The sequence below is a fragment of the Melozone crissalis genome, unplaced genomic scaffold (genome assembly GCF_028551555.1).
Source record: "Melozone crissalis strain CALT ecotype California unplaced genomic scaffold, PUWL_Pcris_2 ptg000244c_1, whole genome shotgun sequence".
Taxonomy (NCBI): Eukaryota; Metazoa; Chordata; class Aves; order Passeriformes; family Passerellidae; genus Melozone; species Melozone crissalis.
In genome coordinates this window covers 850,900-876,597 of record NW_026536003.1, presented here as the reverse complement: position 1 = coordinate 876,597, position 25,698 = coordinate 850,900, and the positions used below count along the sequence as shown (strand labels likewise).

At 54.9% G+C, this 25,698-nt stretch overlaps 1 pseudogene; it reads left to right on the top strand.

Annotated features, from left to right (window-relative positions):
• LOC128949482 (zinc finger protein 850-like) overlaps positions 1–25,698 on the top strand; it is a 190,508-nt pseudogene that overhangs the window by 113,669 nt on the left and 51,141 nt on the right.

Genomic DNA, 25,698 nt, shown 5'->3' with positions numbered 1-25,698 from the left:
GTTGCGGGGTGTTTCAGCTGGGCTCATCATGCCCAGGGAGGGCGCAGCTGCCGGCACCGGGCAGGGGAACAAACGAGAAGGGTCCTGGTTCCAGAAAGCTCCAGAATCCGTTCCTGACCCCCGGGCAGGAGGGGCAGGATGGGGATGAAGGACCAGGCAAAGGCAGGGCAGGGGGTTTTTATAGGGGATCCTGGGGGGAGTTGGGGTTCGGGGTGAGGGAGGAGTTCTCAGCAACACAAGGAGGGTGAGACCAAATTCCTGTTCCTTAGGAACAGGGGCACTCCACAACTCCCCTGTTTTTAAACTGATCAATGCATGGTGAATAACTTAAAATAAGTGGATTCTGGGGAACATGACTTTGTCATGGTTTGATGCTGGCATAATGCCAGTGCCCCCATGAAAATATATTCTCCCCAGTGTCTGCTGTGGGATGGGACCAGAAATGCAGCAAAGAGGCTCCAGCTCTAGAAATGAATAAAAAAAAACTTTATTAACCTACAACTGTATGTAAAAAGGAACACACACAAAACTCAGAATGAAAATCTTCCAAAACATTCCTCCTCCTCCTACCAATTTCCACCACAGCACAATGAGATAAAACATTGGATTCTCAATCCAGTTGCCACCCTTCAGATAATCAACTCTCAGTTCATCAAGGAGAGAGGAGTCCCTCTTGTGCCACAGGCTTACCCAGGAAACACAGTTGAGACCTCTTGTGTTTCCATGTCACACGTGGCACTGCCCAGAGATCATTTCCCATGGTGACATCTTCCTTCCATGCCCAGTGCTCTCACCACTGCACATGGACCAGAGCTGCTTCTGGGGTTCCCCTTTTAAGGATGCTTTGCCCAGTTCCAAAAATGAGCAACAGTCTCTCACTTTTGGGACACCTATCCCTCCCAAATTCACCCCCTGGGGCCGAGGGGTCTCAAGAACAAAGATCTTCTTCCTCACTGAAGGCAGAGGGCACCACCACCCTCCTCATCCATCTCTGTTCATGCCGCTCCTTCACATCACATCACTGCACTCTCTTGGCTCCGAGCCATTGCCTCCCCCTAAATGCAGTCTCTGTGCCACAGGAAAAATGGTTCTGTCCATGGCTGCACAAGAGAAGTCCAGCCAAAGGCCAATCCATCATTTCCTCCCACCTAGGATTCTTCTCAACTTCTCTTGTGGCCCATCTCCTCTTATCTCATCTCTATCTCTCTTCTCATTCAGCTCCAGGAGAATCAGCATTTGTAAGGTTTCCATCATCCAAGAAAAGGGTTAAAATCTCAGGCTCTGCCTGCCCAGAACTCCCATGCTGGCCCTGCCAGGCACCTTCTCTCTGCACCCCTTCTCCTTCTCGGCTGTGCTGCCAGCACATGATAGCAAATTTCAAGGAGGCACAGGCACAGACACCGGCTCTCTCTCTCTCTGTGGCCGCTGCCCGATGCCTCTCAGTGCTCCTCCACCCTTCCATCCTGCAGGGGCCTTCACCTCCCTTCTCTGTCCAAGGCCCGGCTCCCCTCACCCGGCCGCATGGCTTCCCCTCCCGCACCCAGCCCGCAGCCGGGCAGGGCAGCTCTGAACCTTTCACCCACCGGAACCAAGAGAGCTTCCCCTGGGAGTTCTCTGCTTTTAACCCCCTGTGTGCTCAGAGGTGAATCCATGTCCTCAGGGGCCACACTAGGTGCCAATATTCAAATCTCAGCAGTGATTGGTTTGACCACAGCATCCCAAAATCTCACTTCCTTTTCAAAGCAGGACAGCGGGACCAAGGGATCCGAACAGAAAATCCTGAACGAGCTCAGTAACCCAAAAAATGGGCTTAAATGTGAAATGAGCGGCTCTCATTGGCTGGTCCAGCACAGCCCGTGCCTCTCCATTCCCGCCCCACCTGCCCAGCGCCCCAAGCTTCCCCCTCCCCAAAAAAACCCCAGCCCGGGGCTGCAGGGTCCCGGAAAGGCCTCAGCCAATGGCAGCGCAAGCAGAAGGCGGCACAGCCAATGAGAGGTCGGGGCGTTGGATTGCCTCATCGGTTGCCGGGCAGAGCCCGTGGCCGATCGCTGCCCAGAAGCGGCGGCAGCCAATGAGAGCGCGCGGCGCTGCCGAGCCCGCCCTGCTCCGGACTGGCGCTCCCAGCGCAGCGCGGCTGCTTTGGGGCTGCTGCTCCCTGCCCGGCCCCGGCCATGGGGCGAGGGGCGGCAGCTGGGGCCCTGCTGGTGGCACTGGTGGTGCTGGGAGCCCCCCCGGCTGCGGGGGCGGAGCTCTCGGGTGAGCGGGGGGCGGGAGGCGCTGGGACAGTGGGGGAGAAGGGGGAAAAGGGGCGAAGGGGGGAGCCCGGAATGGAGGGGGAGAAAAAGGGACCCCCCCAAAGGGAGAGCAGGAGGGGCTGAGGGGTGGGGGGAGGGGAGGGAGGGGAGGGAGAGGGTAGGGAAGGGGGGAAAAGGGGAGGGGGGCCCCCAAAACTGATCCCGAGGGGGCTGGAGATTGGGGGATTTGTGGGAAAATGGGGAAATGGGACCCCAAAAGTGATTTGGGAGCCGCCGCAGGTGGGAGGGGAGCGGATGTGAAAGAGGAAATGGGAGAAGAGCGGCAAAGAGGAAGCGGCAGGGCGGGCAGGAGGGTCCCATGGCGGCCGTGGGGCAGAGCGGGTGTGGAGTGGGGATCCAGGGTGGCCCCCGGAGCGCTGGGGGCGTGCTGGGGGGACAACCCCGGATCTGTGTTCTGCACTCACAGGAGTGTTCCCGGAGATGAGAACGAGAGAGTGTCACTTCATTATTGGTACGGAGAAGGTGAGGTTCATGGGGAGGTAGATCTACAACCGGAAGCAGTACATGATGTTCGACAGCGACGTGCGGGTGTTCGTGGGGGACACCCCCTATGGGGAGACACAGGCTCGGTGCTGCAACGGAATGCCGGAAATACTGGAGGATAATCGGGCTGCGGTTGACACGTTCTGCCGGGCCGGCTACGAGCTTGCTGCCCCGTTCCTCACGGGGCACCGAGGTGAGCGCGGGGCAGAGCGTGTCCCCTCGGGCCCTGCCCTGCCAATGACCCTGGAGCCCCTCAAAACGTCTCTGAGAATCAGCCCAGGGCCCTCAGCCCGCCTTCGGAACAACCCCTGGGCCTCCTGTCCCACCCAGTGACCCCCGTGGCTCTCCCAGTCCGTCCCAGTCCATCCCTGGGCCTGCCCGGCGTGTCCATCCCGGTTGTCCGTGTAGCCGGCTCCTTTCAGCCAATGAGAGCGCGTCTCTCTGGTGACTCATCGGTTGCCATGCAGAGTCCCTGGCGCTGAAATCCCGAGGGCCCCGCGCTGGACTCGGCCTCCCAGTGCCGCGCACTTCATTCCCAGTTAATTCCAGGGCCACCAAAATCCCTCCGAGTGCCATCCTAGTCGCTCTCAGTACTTCCAAAGTCCCTCCCTCCTCTTCTCAGCCTATTCCAAATCCATTCCAAATTAATTCCCAGTTCATTCTCCGTTCAAGCCCGGACGTCCACCCTGTCCCATCTCTCTCAGTGCCACCCCAATCGCTCCCAGTCCCTCCCAGTGCATTCCCACTCCCTCTCCAGCCCTGCCCAGCTCTCCCTTCTCTCTCCCATTGCCTCGCAGCTGATCCCAGAGTGTCCCCGCTCTCTCTCTCTGTCTCTCCCAGTGCCCCCCAGCGTGTCCATCTCTCTGGTGCCCCCCTCGAGCTCCCAGCCCGGCCCCGGCCGCCTGCTCTGCTCCGTGATGGATTTCTACCCTGCTGCCATCCAGGTGAGGTGGTTCCAGGGCCAGCAGGAGCTCTCGGAGCACGTGGTGGCCACCGACGTGGTCCCCAACGGGGACTGGACCTACCAGCTGCTGGTGCTGCTGGAAACGCCGCCCCGGCGCGGGCTCAGCTACAGCTGCCAGGTGGAGCACGTCAGCCTGGAGCAGCCCCCGAGGCGGCACTGGGGTACGGGGGAGCCCCTGGGGGCGCTGGCAGAGCCGCTGGGCTGTGCTGGGAGCCACTGGGAGGGAGTTGGAGAGAGCCGGGCTGGAGCTGGGAGAGGGGCTGGGCAAGGGCTGGGAAGGGGTTTGGGGGACGCTGGGGAAAGTGGGATGGGGTTGGGGGGGTCCTGGTGGGCACTGGGAGGGAGTTTGGGGGTGCTGGGTGTGCCTGGCAGGGAGTTTGGGGGTGCTGGGTGTAAATGGAGGGAGTTGGAGTGAGCCTGGACGGGCTGGAAGGAGATCGCGAATGGCAAAGCAGGGGTTGGGTTGAGGTTGGTTGTGCGGGGAAGAGACTGGGAGTGGTCTTAGTGCGTCCTGGTGGGGCTGGGAAGGAATCGGAGGGAGGTTTCAGTGGTTCCTGGCTGGGCTGGGGGCCACAGGGAGGGCGCTGGGAGGGGCTCGGGGTGTCGGTGAGAGGTTTTGGGGGTGCTGAGCCCTGCGGACCCCCCAGAGATGCCGCCGGACGCCGCCCGCAGCAAGATGCTGACGGGCATCGGGGGCTTCGTCTTGGGCTTGGTCTTCCTGGCGCTGGGGCTCGGCTTCTCCCTGCTCAAGAAGGTCAGGGCGGGTGCCGGGGGTGGCGTCCCCGCCGTGGCAGAGAGTGTGCGATCCCGCCGGGGCCCCCAGCCCGGTGTCACCCCCTTTTCTCTGCCCACAGAGCTCCTGAGCCGGCGGCGGCCGCAGCCCCTCCCCGTGGGCTCGGGCCCGGCCGGGACCCCCCCGCTCCGTCCCCGCTCCGCTGATTCTGGGGGGGTCCCGTGTCCCCCCCAGCCCCGCTGGCGCTCTGTCCCCGCCCAGTGCCTGCTCCCAGTGCTCCCAATAAAGCTTCCCAGTTGGCCCCGGGGCCGTTTATTGGGGGGCGATGGAGAGGGGTTTGGGGGGGGCGATGGGACGGATTTGGGCAAAGGGAGGGGGACAAAGGGTGGGGGCTGGGCCCGGGGGGAGGGGTCGCTGCCCGTGGATCCCGCAGTGCCCGGTGCGGGACGAGCTCCGTGCGCCGCTCCATCTCCATCCCCCGTGGGAGGATCCACGCTGGATAATCCCGGGTGACCCCCAGGGTCAGAGCCCCCCGTGTTGGGAACACACCTGGCTGGGGGTTCCACATCTTCCTGGCCCCCCGTGGACACCTCGATGAAGGCCGGGGGTCCCCGCTACTTTTCTTGTTTCTGCTCCTCTCCTCATCTCCCCCTTCTCTTCCCCCGGTTCAATCGCTTCCCCCACTCCCCGCTCCTCCTCCCGCCTCCTTCCCCTCTTCTCTCTCACATCCCCCGCCCCTTCCTCCATGGTTTCTTGAAGGGTCCAGTTCCATCTTTCCTTGGCTACAGCCCTGAGGACTTTTCCAGCTGACTTCACTACTGCACTCTCAGACTGAGAGTGGGGAATCTTGGTGCTTGGTTTCCTCATTCCAGCTGCCTTTGACAGGGTTTGTTTCTGTCCTCAGCTGATTTTGGCCTCTGTGCTCAGCTCAGCCCTGAGCAGGACCAGCGCAGCTCCATGCTGGGCACTGCTCGCTGGATGGCCCCAGAAGCTGTGACCAGATCTCCTTATGGCCCCAAGGTGGACATCTGGGCCTTTGGCATTGTGACCATCGGGATGGTGGAAGGAGAACCTCCTTACTTCAGGGAATCCAACGGCGGCCATGGTAAGAGGCAAATTCTGCAGTGGCTGCAGAGGCCTGTGAGCACAGGGGGACCCTGCACTGGGAGCAGCAGCTGGAGGTTTCTGCACATGGGAAGGGAATTCCCAGAGCACTCCAGCACCAACACAGATGAAAATTCTGCAATCTCCAGCAATAATTTGCTTTGGGATTTAAACTGTTGCAGCTCATCTGGCTGTGAGGATGAGCTGGAAATGTGAAGCAAGTGCATCAGTTCTAATGTTACCTTGCAAGAAAAACCCACACCAACCCCACATCCCAGCCCCAAACAAAACAAGTTTTCTGCAGGAGCTTCTAAAGGACATTTTGCAAGATGATCTTCCCCCTGATTCTCCTCACTGGGAAACTTGTCGAGAACATGAAGATGATTGTTTAACATCCCCATAGTCTAACGTATTTCTTTCCTAGTCCAAGCTACTTTCTCTGTGTCACCAAGCCTGAGCTTTCAGCATCACAAACCTCCTGTTTCTTGCCTGGCAGTTTCTGGGATGGGGCATCAGGAATGCATTTACTTGAGTGTCGGTGGCACTGCAGAGATGCACTTGATGTAAGAATCCTCTGAAATAACACAGGCAGACCACACTGACTCTGGAAAATGGCCTGTAAACCTGGTGTCCACATTTGGAGAAGCAAAATGTGCTATTTCTGATGGAGGTTCCTACTAACAGAGTCAGCCAGTGAAACTGGCTCTCAAGGCGAGATCATTTGGATGTTGCAGTGGCTGTGGCAGCCCCAGGGTGTGGGTTTTTGGTTGGCATAGCAAAATGAGCTCTGAGCAGCATCTGTGGCAGGGAGGAAAGTGCCCCTGGAGCTGGGGCTGAGGCCCCGGGGTGGATGTGAGCCCGTGTGGGTGTGAAGGGAGCTGGCAGAGCGCTGAGTTTGCTTTCCCTGCAGGCTCGCGCTCTGATCCGGCAGAACGGGACCCCGCAGCTGCAGGAGCCCCGGCGCCTGTCGGCTCTGCTGCGGGACTGCCTCGAGTGCAGCCTGGAGCCGGACGAGGAGCGGCGCTGGGCTGCCCAGGAGCTGCTGCAGCTGAGGGCCAGGGGCTGCAGGGGAAGCAGCAGCGCCAGGGAGGGGTTTTCTTGTGGGGCCCCCTCCGACAGTCTCCAGTCTGGCTGCGTTCCACACGCAGAGCAAGCAGAATCCTCGCCTGCTGTGGCTTGGCAGCTCCTTTGGAGCTCATCTGGGCCTGGTGCCCCACAGCGAGCAGGGACATCTTCAAGCAGCTCAGGGGGCCCAGAGCCCTGCCTGACCTGAGCTTGGATGGTTCCAGGGAGGAGGCACCTCCCACGTCTCTGGGCACCTTCTGTCAGTGTTTCCCCACTCTGCTGGTTAAAAAATTCTTCCTTAGATCTAATCTGAGCCTGCTTCCCTCTCCTGAGTTTCAAACCATTTCCCTTTGTCCTGTTGCAACAGAGCCTGTGAGGAACTTGACTCTGGAAAGTAACAGTTCATTTCTTTCCTTTGTATCCTTTGGGCAGCACCCATTTTTATCATCAGCCAAGCCTCTCTCCAGCCTGACCCCTCTGATCACTGCAGCGAAGCAACTGAGGGATCAGCGGGGGAGATGAAGCCCTTGAGGACAGCTTTGAGTTACAGTAGTCAGGACAACTAGTTAGTTATGGTAGTTAGCACTGGTAGTTGGTTAGGGTAGTTAGCACTGGTAGTTAGTTTATGGTAGTTAGGACAGCCTGTTTGTTATGGCAGTTTTTTGAATAAAAACTCTCTTAACCCTCAACTGCCTTGCCGTGTCCCTTCCTTCTCCCGCTGTGCCTCAGCTGCCCGGAGCAATGTGAGGGGAGAGCGGGCCCAGCCTGGCCCAGAGCTGAGCCCCAGCAGAGCCCTGGCAGAGCCCAGAGCAGCCTCGGCACCTGCAGAGTCAGCCTGGAAGGAGGCGCTTGGAGCCTTCTCGGCTGCACCCGGCTCTTGGTTACAAACTGGGTGTGCTGGAAAATGCCACCGGCTCTGCACGAGGGCAGAAGGGGCCCGGGGAAGGCCCAAGTGCTCCATGCAAGGGAAAAACCTGCCCTGGGTTTGTTATAAATAACTGGGTAGTGTTGGCTTTTGCTATTATGTATTGACTTCTGCAATCTATTCTTAATCCACTGGTTTTGATAGAGTGCAGTTTGTAATCACTTTTAACTGCTTTTTCTATAGTATAATTTGCCAGCTTTTTGTGGCCAATGCCCTGGCCCCGGTGTAGCTCATATCCTCAGAACATCATTTATGGATGATATTTGAGTTTTTGGAGAGTGTGAAAAACATACATTATAGTTTTGGCTTTTGAAAAATATTACAGTGGATGCCATGTGTTGTACATTAGAATGTTAACTTTTGCAGAAGTAGCTGTAGTTGTAAAATAATAATCAATGCTTTTATTTTTGTAAATAACTGACAATACCACTTCAGAAATATTTGTGAAATAGCTAATGTTCATTTCAAGTACTTGTGGAAATAGCTAAAACCGTCTGCATGGTCAGATAACATTTAAGGAAGGGATGTGATGAGGAGCCCTGCCACTGACCCTTCCACTGTCAATAACTGTCACCTGCTGAAACCACAGAACAGGGGGCCCTTGTGAGGGAGTGACACACAACCCTCAAAACAGCAATCCACGATTCCTGCACGTGCTCTAAAAAGACAGGTTGGGGGTCAAACCAACCTGAAGAATTCCTGGAACATGTAAACGACTTCAAAGAAATGTTTGAATATGTATAATCATTATGAATATGAATTTGAACAATACAATGGGAAACCTAGACAAGAAGAGTTGCTGTGGTTAACCGGTGTGCCTCTGGCCATCGCCAAGCACCCAGCACTGTTACTGATTTGCCCCTTATTATTCCTTATTAAACTTTCAAAAATTCTAAAGAGCAAGGCTCATTTCTCACAAAACCCAATGTGCTCACACCTTGTTCCTCCCCCAAAGCCAGGATTTGTCAATCCTAAACTTTGTCTGGATGGAGGAGAAGGAGGCTGCGAGGAAAAGGAAGATGCACTGGTGTGGAGGCCCATGGCAGTCTCAATCACCCACCCGTGGGGGACTGGTCCCCAATAAGAAGAATAGATTTCAAGGTTATGGCGAGAAACTTGCTTCTCCCATAGACCTTTGCAGGCACATACTGATTTATGGAAAGTTATGTTACCCCATTGGCCTGTTGGCCTAAATACCCTAGTTCACCCCCTATTACCCATCCCTGGTTAGTCCCTAGAATGTTCTCCCTCTCTGTCCCTCCATTGGCCCTAATTTACTGCATTCCTCTGCCCCTGTTTCCCTATTAGCTGACCCGACCCTTAACCCCTCCTTTGCCCCATTTTCCCCCATATCCATTGGACCCTGACCCTCAGCTCCACCCTCACTACCCCATATAAAAACCCCCTGTGCCCTCAGCTTGCACCCTGTCTTTGTCCCTGGGTCCTGTTCAGCTCTGTCCCCTGTTCCTGTACCAATAAACCCAGTTTGCTGCAGATCATACCCAGACCCATCCTGCTGACTTTGTCAGCTTTATAAAGCAGCCGTGAGCTTCGGGCTCCGGAGTGCCGGACGCTCCAAGGGCCTCGGCAGCGCCAGGACGCTCCAGGCTGGGACAGCCAGGCAGGGCAGGAGGAATCACTGCCCCTTTCCCCTCTCTGCTGCTCCATCTCCCAGCCCAGCATCGCTGCAGGACAGCCTCACTGCCATCGCCATCCTGCCAGGGATGGACTGGGGGGATCTCCTTCCCCTTTCCTCTGGCATGGAGGCAAATCCCATCTTCTCCTTGTCCACCTTCCTTCCTCTCCTCATTCTGTCCTTCATCCATCATGTTCCTTTCCCATCTCCTTCGTCCCTTGTTCCTTCTTGTTCCTTCCTCTCCTTCTGCCTTTTCCTTTTCCCTTCTCCCTGTCTCTCCCTCTCCTTGTCCTTCCTCCCCCAGGCACTGAGATGTGGACAGAGACCAGGGAGAACAAATCCCTGCCACAGAACCTCGTGGAAGAGGCCATTTGGAACGGCTCCACGGCACAGGAATGCAATAGGGAGGAAAAGCTCCAGAGATCCCACACGAGGAGGGGCTGCAAACCCAGCCTGGGGAGCTGTGAGGAGGTAAAACCCTCCCTGTGCTGGGAAGGGTTTGGGGAATGTGAGAAGAGCTTCAGGCAGAGTTGAGCCTATTCCTGGTGCCTCCAAAAACGGCGGTGCAGGATGCAGAGATCAATGGGGCTGCAGAGATCCCCCTGCAGATCCATGGGGATGCAGAGATGCCCCTGCAGATCCATGGGTATGCAGAGATCCCCCTGCAGCGCCCGGAGCAGCCACGCTGAGGGGAGGCTGTGACCCCGTGGCCAGAGGGCCCCGCTGGAGCAGCCTGTCCTGGCAGGACTGACCCCGGGGCACAGTGGCCCACGCTGCAGCACTTGGAGGGGGCTGTGCCCCGTGGGATGGACTCGGCTTGGAGAAGTTCCTGGAGAAGTCTCCGGTGGGAGAGAGCCCAGGGTGCAGCAGGGGAACGACTCCTGTCCCTGAGCAGAGGGAGAAGCCCCGGGGGATGAACTGAGCCCGGCCCCATTCCCTGTCTGCGGCACTGCCGGGGTAGGAGGTGCAGCTGGAAGGAGGGAGGCGTGGGGGAAAGCTGCATTTAAGGCTCTTCACTTACTTCTCATTATCCTGCCCTGAGTTTTGGGAGTTTTTGCCAGAAACCTCTCCCCTCCCCCACTCATCCACAGGGGTTTGGGGCGGTTTTCTCTTTTTGGGGGAAATCAAAGCGATGCCCTGATGCTCCTAATTAGGGGTAGGAGAAGTGAGGCTCCAGGGCTTCTCGATGAGCGGGAGCCACCGGAGCCGCAGTGCCGGGAAAGCCGTGGCGGGAGGTGCGGAGAAGTTTGTTTGTGTTTTCAGCTCAATCCCCCTCGGGCCCGGGCCCGTTCCAGGGCTGTTCCTCAGCTCCGGCTCTGCCCTCACGCAGCCCGGGGGCCCCTGAGAGCGCGGGGCGGGGCTGTGCCGTGTGCAGAGCCCGCCCCTGGCTGGGATTGGGCGATGGTGGCGTCAGTCGTGGTTGTGGCGCGCTGATTGGTGGGAGCGGGGCGGAGCAGGGTCCCGGCGGCGGGCTGAGGGCGGCCGTGGCTGGGCAACGGCGCCATTGTCGGAGCGTGTGTGCGGGCCCGCGAGCGGCGGCAGCGGCCGGAGCGCGGTGAGGCGGCGGCGGAGCTCGGAGGCGGCCGCAGCGCAGGTGGGAGCCGCGCTGGGTTGTGCGGGGGCTCGGGGCTGGCTGCGGGCCTCGGGGGCGGCCGGGGGCTCGGGCGGGTTCGTTGTGCCGTGTCCGGCCCGTGTTGCCGCTGGCGTGAGGGCGCTGCGGGAGCGGCTGCCCGCGGTCTCCTTGCGGCCGCTGCCTCGGCTGGAGCCGCTGCCGGAGCAGCGCTGGCTCGGCCCGGTTGCTGTGGCTGGGACAGAGGGGGCTGCCCCGTGCCCGGGGCTGTGCGGGGAATTCCCGTGGCCGGAGGTTTCTGTGCGCAGAGGAGACAGAGGAGTCCTGTAAAAGTGACTTTATTGCTGAGCAGAGGGAGAGGCCGTGGGGCATTTGCCGTGCGCTCTCTGCCATTGTTGTAGTTCGCAGCCTCCTTTTTATCCTCTTTTTCCCGGCTTCATCTCCCTCTCCCTTTGCCCCCTGGCTGAGGTGCTTGGAAGGTTCAGACCTCCCGATCCGCCAAGTGCATGTCCTCGTTAATGTGCACCCCCACTTTTGTAGAACAGCCGATATTCACGGCTCTGTTAAGTTTTTATTCTTGTCGAAGTTCAGGAATTTTGCGGGTCTTTCTGTGAGCAGCAATCCATGTTAATTAGTAACATTTATTGAAGCTGGTGGTTTTGCCCGTTACTTCCTTATCTCCAAGTCCCTGGCCCCTCGCTCAGCTGCTGAATGAGCTGCACTCTCAAGGTGTGGAGCATGGTAAAAAGATGAGAGTTGCTGTAGCACATCAGTGGAGAAACAGCATTCGTTTAACCCATGGTCTGCCAGGGAGCCACAAAACCGTGTCCCATTCCCATCCTTTCCACGTTTGGACCAATACATGAGCTGCTTTTTTGTTTCTGGTGGTGTTTTTTTTTTCACCACTTTTCCTTTGTCATCTATTTGTCAACAGCAGTTTGAGTATTTTAATTTTCCACAAACTCCTCCTTTTTCTGCTAACAGATGATCTGATCCCATCCCATGGTGAAGTGTTGTGTTCCTCATTTCAGTGGATTGGTCGGCAGGAAGGTCAGGAGCTGGAGCTGTCTGGTTGGTTATTATTCTGAGCAGAGCTTGTAATCTAATGATGCCATTGAAATGAGAAATGGGTTCTGTGGCTCCTGATATCAATTGGTTCGGGTTCCCAGGGGCTGGTCCATGGTGTTGTAGGATTTGTTCTGCTGGCCGTTCATCTTTTTCCATTTTTGGCCACTCTCTCCAGCCAGGGCTGCATCAATTGACTGCTTTTCTCTAATTAAATCATCAAATCCTTGGATTCCCAACTGATTTCCCTGAATTTTAGGTAGCAAAATAATCCCCAGTGCTGTAATACACCCTATATAACACAGACAGTGACAGCACATGTTGGTGTGGGCAGAGGGATGATTCCCCCCATTTATTTAATGTGAAGTTTTCCCAACATTGTCCACTTGCTGTTTCCCTTTGCCGCTTCACCCGTTTGCGTTGCAGGATCAGATATCCTCCCCCTGGGCTCTGCCTTGAGCTGTGCAAATTCCATCAGTGCCAGCAGGCAGAGCTTGGGGTGAGGGGCAGAGGGAATCAGCCCAATTCCTGCCACAGGCAAGAGACCCAGGTGCATTGTCCACACTTTGCCCAGCAGTGTTCATTTGCATTTCTAAAGCTCCTCTGCAGGCTGCCTGGAATGGAGCTTCTCTTCCTGCTGCTGGGCAATGTTGATGTTTTGTTGCTGGTCGTTATCTCTGTGGGTGTCTTATGGGCTGTTCCCAGTCTGTTGAGATGTTAAACTCATCTCCATTGAGTGGTGTAAAAGCCCTTAAAAAAAACCTTTAAAATTCATTTCCCCAAGGCAAAGACAAACCTTTCTGAGGAGAGAAATAAGATTGAAAAGAACCAAACTCGGTACATTTTGCAGCAGTGCAATGGCAGGCAGCCCAGAGTGTGGGTGTCCGTGAGCCCCAGAGTGGAATTGTGCCGTGGTGTTCCCCAGCAGCTGTGGCAGTGCAGGCCCAGCCAGCGCTGAAGCTGCAGCAGTGGCAGCAAGGCTTGGCCCCAGGGGCTGGAGATGGCAGAGGAGGGTGGCCAGGATTGCAGAGGATTCCAGGCGAGGATCTGTGGGCAGGCGCAGGGGCTTGGCCCGCTGTGGAGCCCTGGCTGCTGCTGCGTTGCCTTCAGGGCAGGCTCAGGGGCGGCCTCCCATCCTCCTGCTGCGGGCGGGAAGTGCAAATCTGCGGGGCTTCAGAGCCCTTGAGGCCAGGCTGAGGGGTCCCCCCGTGTTGAGCTGTGCTGGCGGCTGTTTCTGGCCTCAGGGACACTTGGCATGGGCCCCTTGGCCACCAGTGGTGCTGCTTGGCACTCCTTAGGCAGGAGCCGATGTCCTGGCTGGGTGTTGGCAGCAGCAAAGTGCCAGGGCAGGCTCAGTGCCAGCCCAGCTTCGTGTGGGAGAATGTGCCTTGATATCTGCTCCAGTGGTTGCTGAAGCAGTGAGAATTGCTTTTGCCCCCGTTAGGTGCCATGGTGTCAGCAGAAGATGTTGAAGCCTTCCTGCTCAGGGCATTTCAGTGCCAGGCTCTCACAAGCACCCACAGCTGGGCGGGTTGAGCTGAGCATGGGGCGGTGACCTGCGCTGTGTCTGATTCCCCTTCCTTCCCTGCCCTGGAACAGGGTGTTGCTTTTAGACGCCACTTGTCCTGGTTGCTTCAGAGTGCTTTGGAGAGGCTCCATATCTAATTTTCCCACTTTCCCTGGGGCTGCCCACACTTCTGGGTTCACCTCAGCATAGGCCTCGTCAGACATTTGACACAGATGTACAAAAGAACTGGCTTCGTTACCACCTTTTATAATATTTTGTTCTGAGTTTAGTGATCAAATCCCTTCCCAGTAAATCATTATAGCAATTAGGAGTAAATAAAAATTCATGCATTTCAAATCCATCTCTCGGATCTACTAATAGCGGTTGGTTAAAACGATACATCTTTCCCACTTATCCCTTCAGTAATCAAACATATTTTTCGCATTTTTCCCCCTTGGGTCTAAGATTCAGAGTGGATTGAGAGGCCCCTGTGTCCATCAGGAAATGCCTCCTCTCAATGCAGACCCACCCTGAATGTTCTCAAGGGCTGCAGTGTGGAGGGTCCCTGGTGTGATGGGAGCTGTGACAGCCCTGCCAGTCCATGTCCATCAAGGGGTGGACTTGCTGGTCCTGAGGGTGCTGCTGTCTGTGCTTGCAGTGTCCTTGTGCCCTGCAGCTGGAGCCCTGGTTCCTTGCCAGGGGCTGTTTGGGTGGGCTCTCCCCTGCCGAGGAGGGCAATGCCTCTGCCAGGTGCTTGTGGCCGAGCCGTGCCCTGGGTGCTGGGGCCCCCTTGGGCCCTGGGGTTGATCCCTCAGGGGCTGTAGGAACTGTGCCCTGGCCTTTGCCTTCAGCTTGGCCTTTTGCTGCTCCCTTCTTGCATTCACCTGCTGTGCCTTTGTGCCCAGGTGCTGCAGGGCCTTCTTGTGCCCCTCCTGCAGCCCCCTCAGTGCCTGTGGCTGCTTGTCTTGCTTTCCAAGAGAGGTGTCTGCCCGGGAAGGCAGAAAAAGCCTCTCTTGAAATGGAGAATGCAAACCCCCTCCCTCTTCATTTTTAGACTAGTGAAATCGAGGGGCTCTCAGGCAAAGATATGGGAATAGGAATACCAGTTCTTTACTAGTGTGTATAATAAAGCAAAGAAACACCAACAGCTGCGGCACTGACAGCAAACAGAGCCCGGACCCAGTCCCGGCCTTTGGGCTGCGGCGCTTTGCCCTTGGGTGCAGTTCCGGGCACGGCCGGCAGGGGCGCTGGTGGCTCCCTTGGGGCGGGGCAGCGCATCCCTCCCATGGGAACCTCTCTGAACGGAAATAGAGCAATCCCTTCATCTCACTCTTTCACTTTTTTACCTTCTCTAGCCTTTCTCTCATGTTTTGAGAAAGAATTTGGAGAGGGCTGCCTTTTAACTGAGCTCCTAGTGTTTCGGTGAGGTGCTTCCTGTAGAGAGAGAGAGTTTCCCTGAACAGCCGGAGCTGTGGTTACCAAGGGGACGTAACTCAAAACAGGACGGGGTCAGGGGAGGATATCCCGCCGAGGCTCGGTGGGAGTGTGGGCAGGGTCTGCTGCCGGAATCGCCAGAGGGGGATCTTCCCGTGGAGCCCGAGGCGGAGCGTGGGCAGCCCCCACATGGCTGATGGCGGCTGATCCGGCAGCTGCCGGCAGAACAAAGGCAGGTGGGAGAGCCCGGCAGCAGCGGCGGTGCCCAGCGCAGGTGGCACGGGCAGGGCAGGCGGGGATGGGATGGCTGGGACCCCCCCTGGGTGCGGTGGGCGCGGTGACCTCGGAGCAGGCGGCAGGACAGAGCAACCCCCATCTTGCCCAGCACGGCCGGCAGAGCGGCCGCGGGCCAGGCAGTGGGAGCAGGGCACACAAATTGAGCGACAGCGCCGGGGCAGGTGGAGCTGCCCTGGGCAGTGAGGCCGCACCTGGGATGGAAACCGGGGCAGGCGGAGCTGAGGCGGGCAGCGAGCCGGGACCCGGGACAGGCGCCTGGGCCGCGAACGGAGGGGGCAAGACCTGCAGAGGATCCCACTCTCTGTCTGATTTTTCCTCCTGCTCCCCTCCCTCTCACTTCCTGTTTTCTTTTTCTTGTTTTTTCTCGGGTGTTTCTGATGATTTAGAGATGTTTATTCTCCTGAAATCTCCTGTCTAACATATGGCATATTCTCTTTCTTCTAGATTAAATGGGGATTTTTTTACAAATAAATCCAGAGCCTAGCAAATCTAAACTTCTGCTCTGATACTTTGAAGCGCTCTACTAGCTAACTCGCAACCTCCTAATGTTGTTTTTCTCTTCACCTTTTTATTTATCCTTTGGCAAATTAAGCATCTTTCAGTTACTTGCTTGGCCACTCCAAAAATCCCAGTGCACCCATAGTTCCTTAAAAAATGATCACACAGAGCTTGAGTACCCCAGTGGGTTTTCTGATGCATGTCTTCTAATATTTTCCTAGTAAGCACATTTTATTAAGTAATTGTCTTCCATCAAGAAGTTTCCATTTCCCTGATTTATCTTGGTCACTTCCAGTCTTGTTTAATTCTTTTTTCTCGGCTTCCCTAAACTTTGGAATTTCCAGTTTTTTTGGTTTGGAGTTAATATTAACATAACTCTTTCAGCTCCATTTTCTGCTGCAGCCTTAGTTTCGTGATCCACCAAATTATTTCCTCTTATTTCTGGGGTCTTTCCCTTTGGGGGTTTCTTATTATGTACTATAACTATCTCTTCTAGGTGATTGTAATGCCTCTAAAACCTCTAAAATAAGCTCCTCATGTACTAGTCCTTTTCTTCTTGAATTAAGTAATCTTTTTCCTTTTCCAAATTTTTTAAAGGAATGTGCTACTGTAAAGGCATACCTTAAATCAGTATATATACTTCCTTTATTTTGTGTTAAATATTCTAGTGCTCTTCTTAAAGAATATAATTCACAAGTTTGAGCTTACTAGTTTAAGTTTAATTTCCCTTTTTCCATAGTTTGCATGTTTTTCCCATCGACTACTGCATACCCTGTATTTTCTCCTTTTGCAAGGATTTGTATCTCTGTTAGCTAACATAACTCCCAGAGGACTATTTTTTTTCCCCTGTGTCCAACTTACTGGTTTTCTGTCTCATTTTTCAAGATCTTATCTATTCATCTTCTGCCTCTGTTTTTCAAATTCACTAACAACCTAAATACCACTTTTCTTTCAACTACACTCATGAAAATAAAAAATCTTTTTCTCACACTACTTTCAATACAATACATCTCCCTCCAAGGAAATAGAGTGAAGCTTAAAATACACAATATACATTACCTATACTTTCATTCGTTTACATTCACTCACTTTTATTTCTCATTCCCTTCCGCACATTCTTTCCCACCCTCAGGACACAGAGTGGATCCCTGTTGACAGAGAATCGCGGGTCCCTGTGGCCCCCCCTCGCCTTGGGGTGGCCTCTGGGTCTCAGTATCTCCGGGCCTCCTGGGAGGGCCCTGACTCTGCTGCCTCGGGTGCCGTTCACCTGTGAGGCTGATTTGTGTGTCACTCACACTCTTTAGCCACGGCCCCCTCACACGCCCTGGGGACAATGGCCCCTTTGCAGGTCACCTGTACCTTATGCCACAGCCCCCACACCCAGGAGAACAATGGCTTATTTGTGGGTCACACACTCCTCTTTCCACAGCCCCCCTTCCCACCTGCCCGGGAAGCTGAGGCTGATTTTGTGTGTGACTCGCTCTCACACACAACAAGACAACAATAAGGTACCTTTTAGTTTCACATCACCTATTACAATTTTAGGTGTTTCTGGCCAGTTCCGGTGCTCTTGGATATCCCTCAACCCAGCTGTGTTGTCCAACCCCAGATGCTCTTGGGTGTCGGAGTGTCGGGGGGTAGGACGGTCGGGACGGACGGAGTCGAGAGATCTCTGCAGCCAGGGCATGGAATTGCGGTTTATGGCAAAGGGCCTGGGTGCAGGGCCCTGCTTGAAGCTGCCAGGCACAGCTCGGAGCAGGCCCGAAAGAAGAGAGGGGTAGAGAGGATGAGAGAGTAAAGGAGTAAGAGAGCGAGGTTCGGGGAGACAGAGCGAGGCTGCCAACGGGGCAGGGCGCGCCTTCCCCACTCTGACTCTCCTAAAGCACCGGCAGCGAGGTGTTAGTAACCATCCTCTGCTACCAAAATTGTGAAAAGTGCCAATCACTTGCTTTTAAAATTTTACATGTTTAATAGTAATAAAATGGTTATAAAAATTTGCAATTCAATTAGAGTAATAACAATTTGGATAAATCGAATTAGGACAATATGAGACAAGAAATACAAAGAGTTACGGATGTCTGAGTACCTTTTTCTGGGCAGCACGAGCCTGAAAAAGGACACCCCTGAAAAAGGACACCCGGGCCTGAAAAAGGACACCTGTTAACGCAGGATTAACCATTAAAAACAATAGCCTGTTGCATATTCATACACTTCATACATGATGCATAAATTCCATTCAAACACAGGATTCTGTCTGGTCAGTGCCACCTTCTTCCTCTGAATCCTAACAGCGCCTTCGAGGTGGGAAGAAGTTCATTTCTTCTGACAAGAGAGCAATAAATTCTTTTTCTCTGAAAGATTTAGGTGTCCTGTGACTGCTGTCTCGCTGCAAGTCATTTCTTGGAAAAAAGCCTCTTACCAAGCATAGTTTCTATTTTAACATTTTTTTAATAACCTAAAACTATATTTAACCCACTACTTAAGATAATTAATACAGCATTACTTTCTAACACAAGACATATAATATTCATTTTAATATTTGGGAAAACCCAATCACAAAATATGCATTTTTTACAAGTATAATCCCACTTACTTCCAATCTCTCCCAGTTTAGTCCCAGCTGTCTCCAGCATGGTTCCAGTTGCTTCCTCAATCAACTCAGTGAGTCCCAGTATGATGCCATTTGCTCCCAGTTGCTCCCAGTCAGGCCCAGTATGGGGGATGATGTGCAGGGAGTGCTCATTGTGACACTCAGTTCCTCCCAGTATTAGTCCAGTCCCTCCCAGTATGATCCAAATATGAGCCCAATGTGCTCCCACTCTCTGCCAGAATGTACCAGTTGTGCTCCACATGGTTCCAGTTGCTCTCTTTCACCCTCATTTTCCTTCTAGTCAGCCCCAGTATATACCCAGGGTACCCCAGTTCCCTCCACCATCTTTCCAGTTCCTTCCAGTATGATCCCATTTGCTCCCAAGCACTCCCAGTCAGCCTCAGTGTAGTGGCACTCACTGCCAGTATGATCCTAGCCATCCTCTCACCATCCCAGTTCATCCCAGTATATCCCATTTACCCCTAACATGGTCTCAATTCCCCCCCCCCAGGCTCCTACTCACTCCCAGTGTGATCTCAGCATGATCCCAGTATGATGGCAGCATGGAGTCAGTACAAACTCAGTACAATCCCAGTATGATGCCAATAGGATGTCAACAGAAAGCCAGTAAAGTCCCAGTCACTCCCAGTATGATCCCAGAATGATCCCAGTGTCCATCAGTGCGATCACAGTCTGCCCTGGCATGGCAATATGATCCCAGCATAATGTCAATACAAACCCAGTACAGTCCCATCATGATCCCAGTATGATCCCAGTATGATATCAGTACAATCCCAGTACAGTCCCAGTACAATCCCAGTATGATATCTGTACAAACCCAGTACAGTCCCAGTCACTCCCAGTACGATCCCAGTCCAGCCCAGTCCCTGGCAGTGCTGCCACTGCTGGGGTCCCCCAGCCCTGTGTGCGTTCCCCCCTGGCGGATGTGCCGAGAGGAGCCCCAGGGGCTGGCAGTGGCCAGGCAGGGTCCCCAGCAAGGCCCAGTTTGGATGTGCAGCCCCCAGTTTGCCCAGTTTGCCTCTCCTTTGGCCCGGGCCGGGTTCCCCCCGCCCGCAGCGGCTGGAGCAGCCGAGAGCCCCGCGCTGCCCATCCCGACCTGTCCCGGCTCCATCCCCGCTCCTGCCGCGGGCTGCGAGGGCTGCGGGAACGGGGCACCGAGGGTGTGGCTGCTGCTGGGGGAGGAGGAGGAGGGAGGGAAGGGCAGGGATGAAGGGGGAGGAGGAGGTGGGGTTAGGGACGAGGAGCAGGGGGAGGAGGGATGGAAGAGGAGGGATGAAGGCGGAGAGAGAGCAGTGATGGAAGGAGGAGAAGGAGGTGGGAATAACACAGAGGGAGAGGAGGATGGGGGATGGAAGGGGAGGAGTGTGAGGAAGAGGAAGAGGAGGGACAAAGGCGGATTGCGGCTGAGCTGAGGGACCCAAGCTGTCAAACGCTGCCTGAATTCGCAGCCCCCAGCTGTGGGATCATCGCCCCCCCCCCCCCCCCCCCTCCATCGCACTGGTGAGCGGGGAGGGGGAGCTTGGCACGGATATCCTGAGGCGGGTCCCTGGGTTGGGTTTTTTGGGGGAATGTTTGGAGAATGAAGAAGTCCAGGGCTGAGCGGAAAAGGCCCCTTGGGGGTACATCGGAGGTGGCGGTGGCGGCTGCCGGCAGAGGCAGCCTGGAGGAGCAGAGCCCTGTGTCCCCCAGGAGCCCAAAGTGGGGAGCCCAGAGAGGGGGGAGCGCCGCCATTGGCGGGAGCCTCAAGAGCCTGAGAGGGGCAGGGGGGACTCCTTGGAGCCGCTGCAGCCCAGAGCAGAGAATGAGGGGAGAAGGGAGCCCGGGAGCCCAAACAGCCCCGGCATCCCGAAATGGGGAGAGCGAAGTGGGGGGAGCTTTTGGGATTGCTGGGACTGCCAGCAGCCTGGGCAGGGCGGGCACCGGGCACAAGGGGGACCCCCAATCCAAGCGTGACCCCAGCAGCTGGGACAGGGGGGAGCTGCTGAACACCAGAGGGGAGGGACCAGGGACGGGGAACTCCTGGGAGGCTTTTTCAGGGCTGAATCTTGGTGTTTGGGAGGTTTTTCTGGAGCCCAGGTGGACAGTGACTTGTAGAGATGGACTTGGGCAGAGGGACCTTCAAACTCAATGTGTGTTGGGGAAGATGAAACAGGAAAACCTTATAAATATGATTGTCTGGCAAAAGACTTTGAGAATATAGAAAGTATAAGGAAGATTAAAATGAAAGTAAGCTTTGAGATACCTCAGTTAGTGAACAACTGGAAAACAATGGTGTGGCCCAACTGAAGGTAATCCCCGTTTGATGAAACAATTCCCCCTGTTTGCAGGCAGATCCAGACCCTAGTAGCTCAGCAGAAGGGGTCCAAAGAGGAGTTTTTAGGGTGCAAAATGTAACACAGTATGGTGATGTAATGATTCTTACACGCTGTATGTAAATGCTCTAGGATTTGTATCTCGTACTAGATTGGTTGGTGAGAAATAGAATATTCAACACAGAAGAAAATTAATTGTGTTGTAATGGGAACGTTACTCTCTTACGCTCCTTCCTGTCTTACTCTGTTACCCTCTCATCCTCTCTACCCCTCTCTTCTCTCAGCCCTGCTCCGAGCTGTGCCTGGCAGCTCCAAGCAGGGCCCTGCACCCAGGCCCTTTGCAATAAACCGCAAGTTCCACGACCTGGCTGCAGAGATCTCTTGTCTCCGTCCGTCCCGACCGTCCTACCCCCCGACACTCCTACAAACGCTCTCATCCCTTGTTTTCCCCAAACCAGGATTTCCCATTGCCACCCCCAGGGAGGCTGTGAGGAAGAGGAAGATGCCCCGGGACACTGAGGCAGGTGAGGAGGAAGTCAGTGCCCCTTTCCCCTCTGTGCTGCTCCATCTCCCAGCCCAGCACGGCCCTGGCTGCAGCTCAGCCCTGGGGGGATCTCCTTGCCCTTGCCTGTGGCACGGAGGCAAATCCCATCCTGTCCTTGTCCTTCCTCCCCCAGAGCAGGAGCTGAGCATGGAGAGCAGGGAGGACAAATGCCTGCGGCAGAACCTGGTGGCAGAGGCCGTTTTGAGCGGCTCCACGGCGCAGGAAGCCAACGGGGAGGAAAAGCCCCGGAGATGCCGCACAAGGAGGGGCTGCAAACGCAGCCGGCGGGGATCTGAGGGGGAAAGAGCCAGCCTGGGCCGGGAAGGCGGCCGGAGACGGAGCCAGAGCTCGGAGCTGGTGCTCCATGAGCAGCTCCATGATGGGGAGAAGCCCCACACGTGCGTGGAGTGTGGGAAGAGCTTCAGGTGGAAGTGCAACCTGATTGTGCACCAGAGGATCCACACTGGGGAACGGCCCTACGAGTGTGAGGAGTGTGGGAAGAGCTTCAGGCAGAGATCCAGCCTGATCAGCCACCAGAGGATCCACACTGGGGAACGGCCCTACGAGTGTGGGGAGTGTGGGAAGAGCTTCAGCCGGAGCTCCAACCTGATCAGGCACCAGAGGACCCACACTGAGGAGAGGCCCTACGAGTGTTCCAAGTGTGGGAAGAGGTTCAAGACCAGCTCCTGTCACCTCCGGCACTATCAGATTCACAGAGAGGAGAGGCCCTTCCAGTGCCGCGACTGCGGGAAGGGATTCAAGCAGAACTCCGTTCTCATCAACCACCGGCGCTTCCACACTGGGGAGAGGCCCTACGAGTGTGATAAATGCAGGAAGAGGTTTCCAACCAGCTTCTGTCTCCTCCAGCACTATCGGATTCACAGAGAGGAGAGGCCCTTCCGCTGTCCCGACTGCGGGAAGGGATTCAAGCAGAACTCTGCCCTCATCACCCACCGGCGCATCCACACTGGGGAGAGGCCCTACGAGTGTCCCCAGTGTGGGAAGAGCTTCTCCAGCAACTCTAACTTGACCCAACACCAACGGAGGCACCAGTAGGGGAAGCCCTGGGAGTGCCCTGAGTGCGGGCAGAGCTTCGTGCGCTGCTCCAGCTCCATCCCCCACTGGAGGAGGCACTTTGGGCACAGCCCTGGTCACTCACATTCCCTGTGATCCATGTTGGGAACACACCTGGCTGGTTCTCCTTTTGGTTTGGCCTTAATTTTCCTCTGCTTCACCTTCATCCTTTAAAAACACCCAAAACTGGGTTAAATGAAGCTTCGAATATATCTGAAGTTCCATAACTTTTCAGTTGTTTTAGAGGGAATTTAGGATTTGGGGTCAGGTTCTGTGTGGAGTGCTGCCATTGCCAAGAGGCAGGAATTTGATCTCACCCTTCTTGTGTTGCTAGGAACTCCTCCCCTGACCCAAACCCCAACTCCACCCTTGGGATGCCCTATAATAACTCCACGGCCCTTCCTGTACCCTGTCTTTGGGGGATAAGAAATGGATTCCCAAAGGATCAGCCCTTTTTCCGACTGGATTCCAAACGATCAGCCATGTTCTCCACTGGATTCCTAAAGGATCAACCTTTTTCACTGGATTCCCAGAGGATTCTGACTGTGTCACTGGTTTTTTTGTTTGTACTACTGCATTTATATTTTTAATTTTTCCTAATAAAGAACTGTTATTTCTACTCCCGTATCTTTCCCTGAGAGCCCCTTAATTTCAAAATTGATTAATATAATAATAGTAATTATAGTAGTAATAGTAATAATAGTAATAATAATAATAATAATAATAATAACAATGATAATAGTAAAAGGGAGGGGGTTTTCATTTTCCATTTCAGTGGAGGCTCCTGAAATGGGGAGACACCCTCAAGGATGGGCCATGTAAAACAGTTCCTGAAATATGTAGATTAGTTTATGGATATGCATGAGGGGCCATGAATATGCAACAGGCTGATGTAATTAAAACCAGAATAATTAGGGGTGTCCTCGAAAATAACTAGGGGGGTCTTCGTGGCCATAACAACTTTTGCTCAGTTGTCCTTGTCTCCCATGACATCAGCCTGTTGCATATTCATCGACATTTTGCATATCCGTAAAGTACTTTACATATTCCAGGAACAAAATTGGCTTCATCCTGTTTGGGGGTCCCACCTCCCTCCCACCTCAATTTGGGGGTCCCATTCCCCTCCCAGCTCATTTTTGGGGTCTCACCCCCCTCTTTTCCCCGCCCTCGCTCCCCTTTCCAATCGTTCTCCCAATCCTCTCGCTCGTGTTTGGTTTTGGGGGCTCCAGGCCCCTCCTGCTCCGTTTTGGGGTCCCGACCCCGTTTTGGATTAACGTGGGGTCTCCAATCCATCCCCAGGGTCATCATCCGCCCCCCGCCCCCATATTCCGCTTCTGGCAACTGATGAGTCATCAGCGAGACACGCTCTGATTGGCTGGAAATTACCCCGCGCGGTCTCTGAGTATTTACCGCAGTGAGAGGCCTTGGTATGTGCCTGGCAAGTGATGAGTCAGAGTGGGGCCGGGCGCTGATTGGCTGAAAATCGCTGAGCGGGGCCAGTGCTCTGAGTTTGTGCCCAGCAAGTGGAACGTCATCAGTACCGCACATTCTGATTGGTCGGGATCTGTTTTGGGGTGGAGATGGGAGGAACTGGGGTTACTTGGGTTTTCTTAGGGTTTATTTAGGGTTTGTTTGGGGTTTATTTGGGGTTATTTATGGACTATTTGTGGTTTATCTTGGGTTTTACTCGGTTTATTTGAAATTTTTTAGGTTTATTTGGGTATATTTGGATGTATTTGGGTTTGTTTGGGCTTATTTGGAATTATTTGAGGCTCTTGGGGTTTATGTTGTTTTATATAGGGCTTTTTTTAGGTGTACTTGAAGTCATTTGCGTTTTTTTTGACTTAATTTGGGTTTTGTTTTCTTTTTTTGGGGGTTATTTGGATTTGTTTGGGGTTATTTGAGGGACTTCTAAGTATTGTTTGGAGTTATTTGGGGGTTATTTCGAGTATTTTGGGGTTAGTTGGGTTATTTGGGTCATGTGGGTTCAAAAAACTGGGAATGTTTCTCCTGCAAAAAATGTGAATTTTTCCTTAAAAATCTGAGAATTTTTCCCCAAAACACCGGGAATGTTCCCTTAAAAATCCCTGGCTTTTCCCAGCCAATAGCGGCACGTCCTGCCCCAAACCATCCAATCACCGCACTTCATCTCCCAAATTAACGAATCACGGCGCACCCTGCCCCAAACCAACAAATCACTGCAGGTCTCCTCTCAGGAACACCGACTTCCCCGTGCGCCGATCCAACCAATCACCGCATGCCTCCCCTCAGACACACCCGCCTCTCATGCGCCCGATCCAACCAATCACTGCACGTCTCCCCTCAGCAATGCCCGCCTCTCTTTCCTCAATCTGACCAATCACTGGGCGTCTCCACTCCGCAAAGCCCGCCTCCCGCGCCCCTCTCCTGTCTATCACCACGCCCTCTATGTAACCAACCAATCACCGGGTGTCTCCCCTCACCAACTCCCGCCCTCCCCGCACCACTCCAGCCAATCAGAGCCGAGCCTCAAGCGGCGCCCCCTGACTATGGGGCCGGGCATTGAACGGGCGCCCCCTGCCCCCCCCCGCCCCCCGGGACGCCCTCAGGGACCCCCGGGAGCCGCCCCGGGCTCGGGCGGGTCCTGCGGGAGGCGCTGGAGAGAGCGGGGGAGGGGCTGGGAGAGGACGGGGGGCTCCGGGAGCTGCTGAGGAGGCGCAGGGACAGGTGAGGGGTCCTGGAGGGGTCGTGAGGGGAATTTGGGGAGGGGTCTTGAGGACATTTGGGGGAGATTTGGGAAGGGTCTGGGGGGAACTTGCGGGGGTTTTAGCAGGGTCTGGGGGTGCTGGGGGCCTTTGGGGGGGAATTTGGGGAGGGATCCTCGGGGGGTGTCACGATCCGTTCTCATGGACGGGTTTCGTAATGGTTCATGGATTTGATCTCAGGATGCACGAAGAACCGACATGCGATAGAGGGATTAAGGGAGAGAAAAAGATGGGGGAAGAGAGAGACAAAGGAGAGAGAGAGAGAAAGAGGGGGATAGAGCTACCAAACGTAGAGACAAAGTCCTTTGGTCCAGTCCAGTCCAGGATCCGCCTGTTACATCAGGGAGATCTCAAAGTCTCTCAGTAACTGAGAGGTTTTTATTATGATAACTCCATTGGAAATTGCGAGGGGGGGGAAACAGATACAATGAGGAATAGATGTAACAGGTAGTCCATGCTCTCAGCAGTAAGCGAGAGCCATTGTCTTCTTGGTCCAGGGGTCACAACCTGCAGGCAAACATCTCGCTTTGGTCAGCTTGCCTCCCCCACACACCTGCCCCGGGCTGGGGGTTTCAGTCCCAGTCCTTGGAAGGAGCAGAGGGGCCTTTTCACATGGGGGTTCCATGTCTCAGTCCTTGATGGAGAGGCTCCTTCCATCCCAGTCTGTCTGTCACGGTGGTTGTAAAACAGGTGAGGGTCTTCTGTGGGGGGACCACCTGAAACTGAGGAGAAGTCCAGCCAGGCCGAGAGGTGGGAGAGCTCCCAAGGCTGTTGTTGCAAAAAGGGCACGGTGCCCCTTCTTCTTCTCATTGGGCTC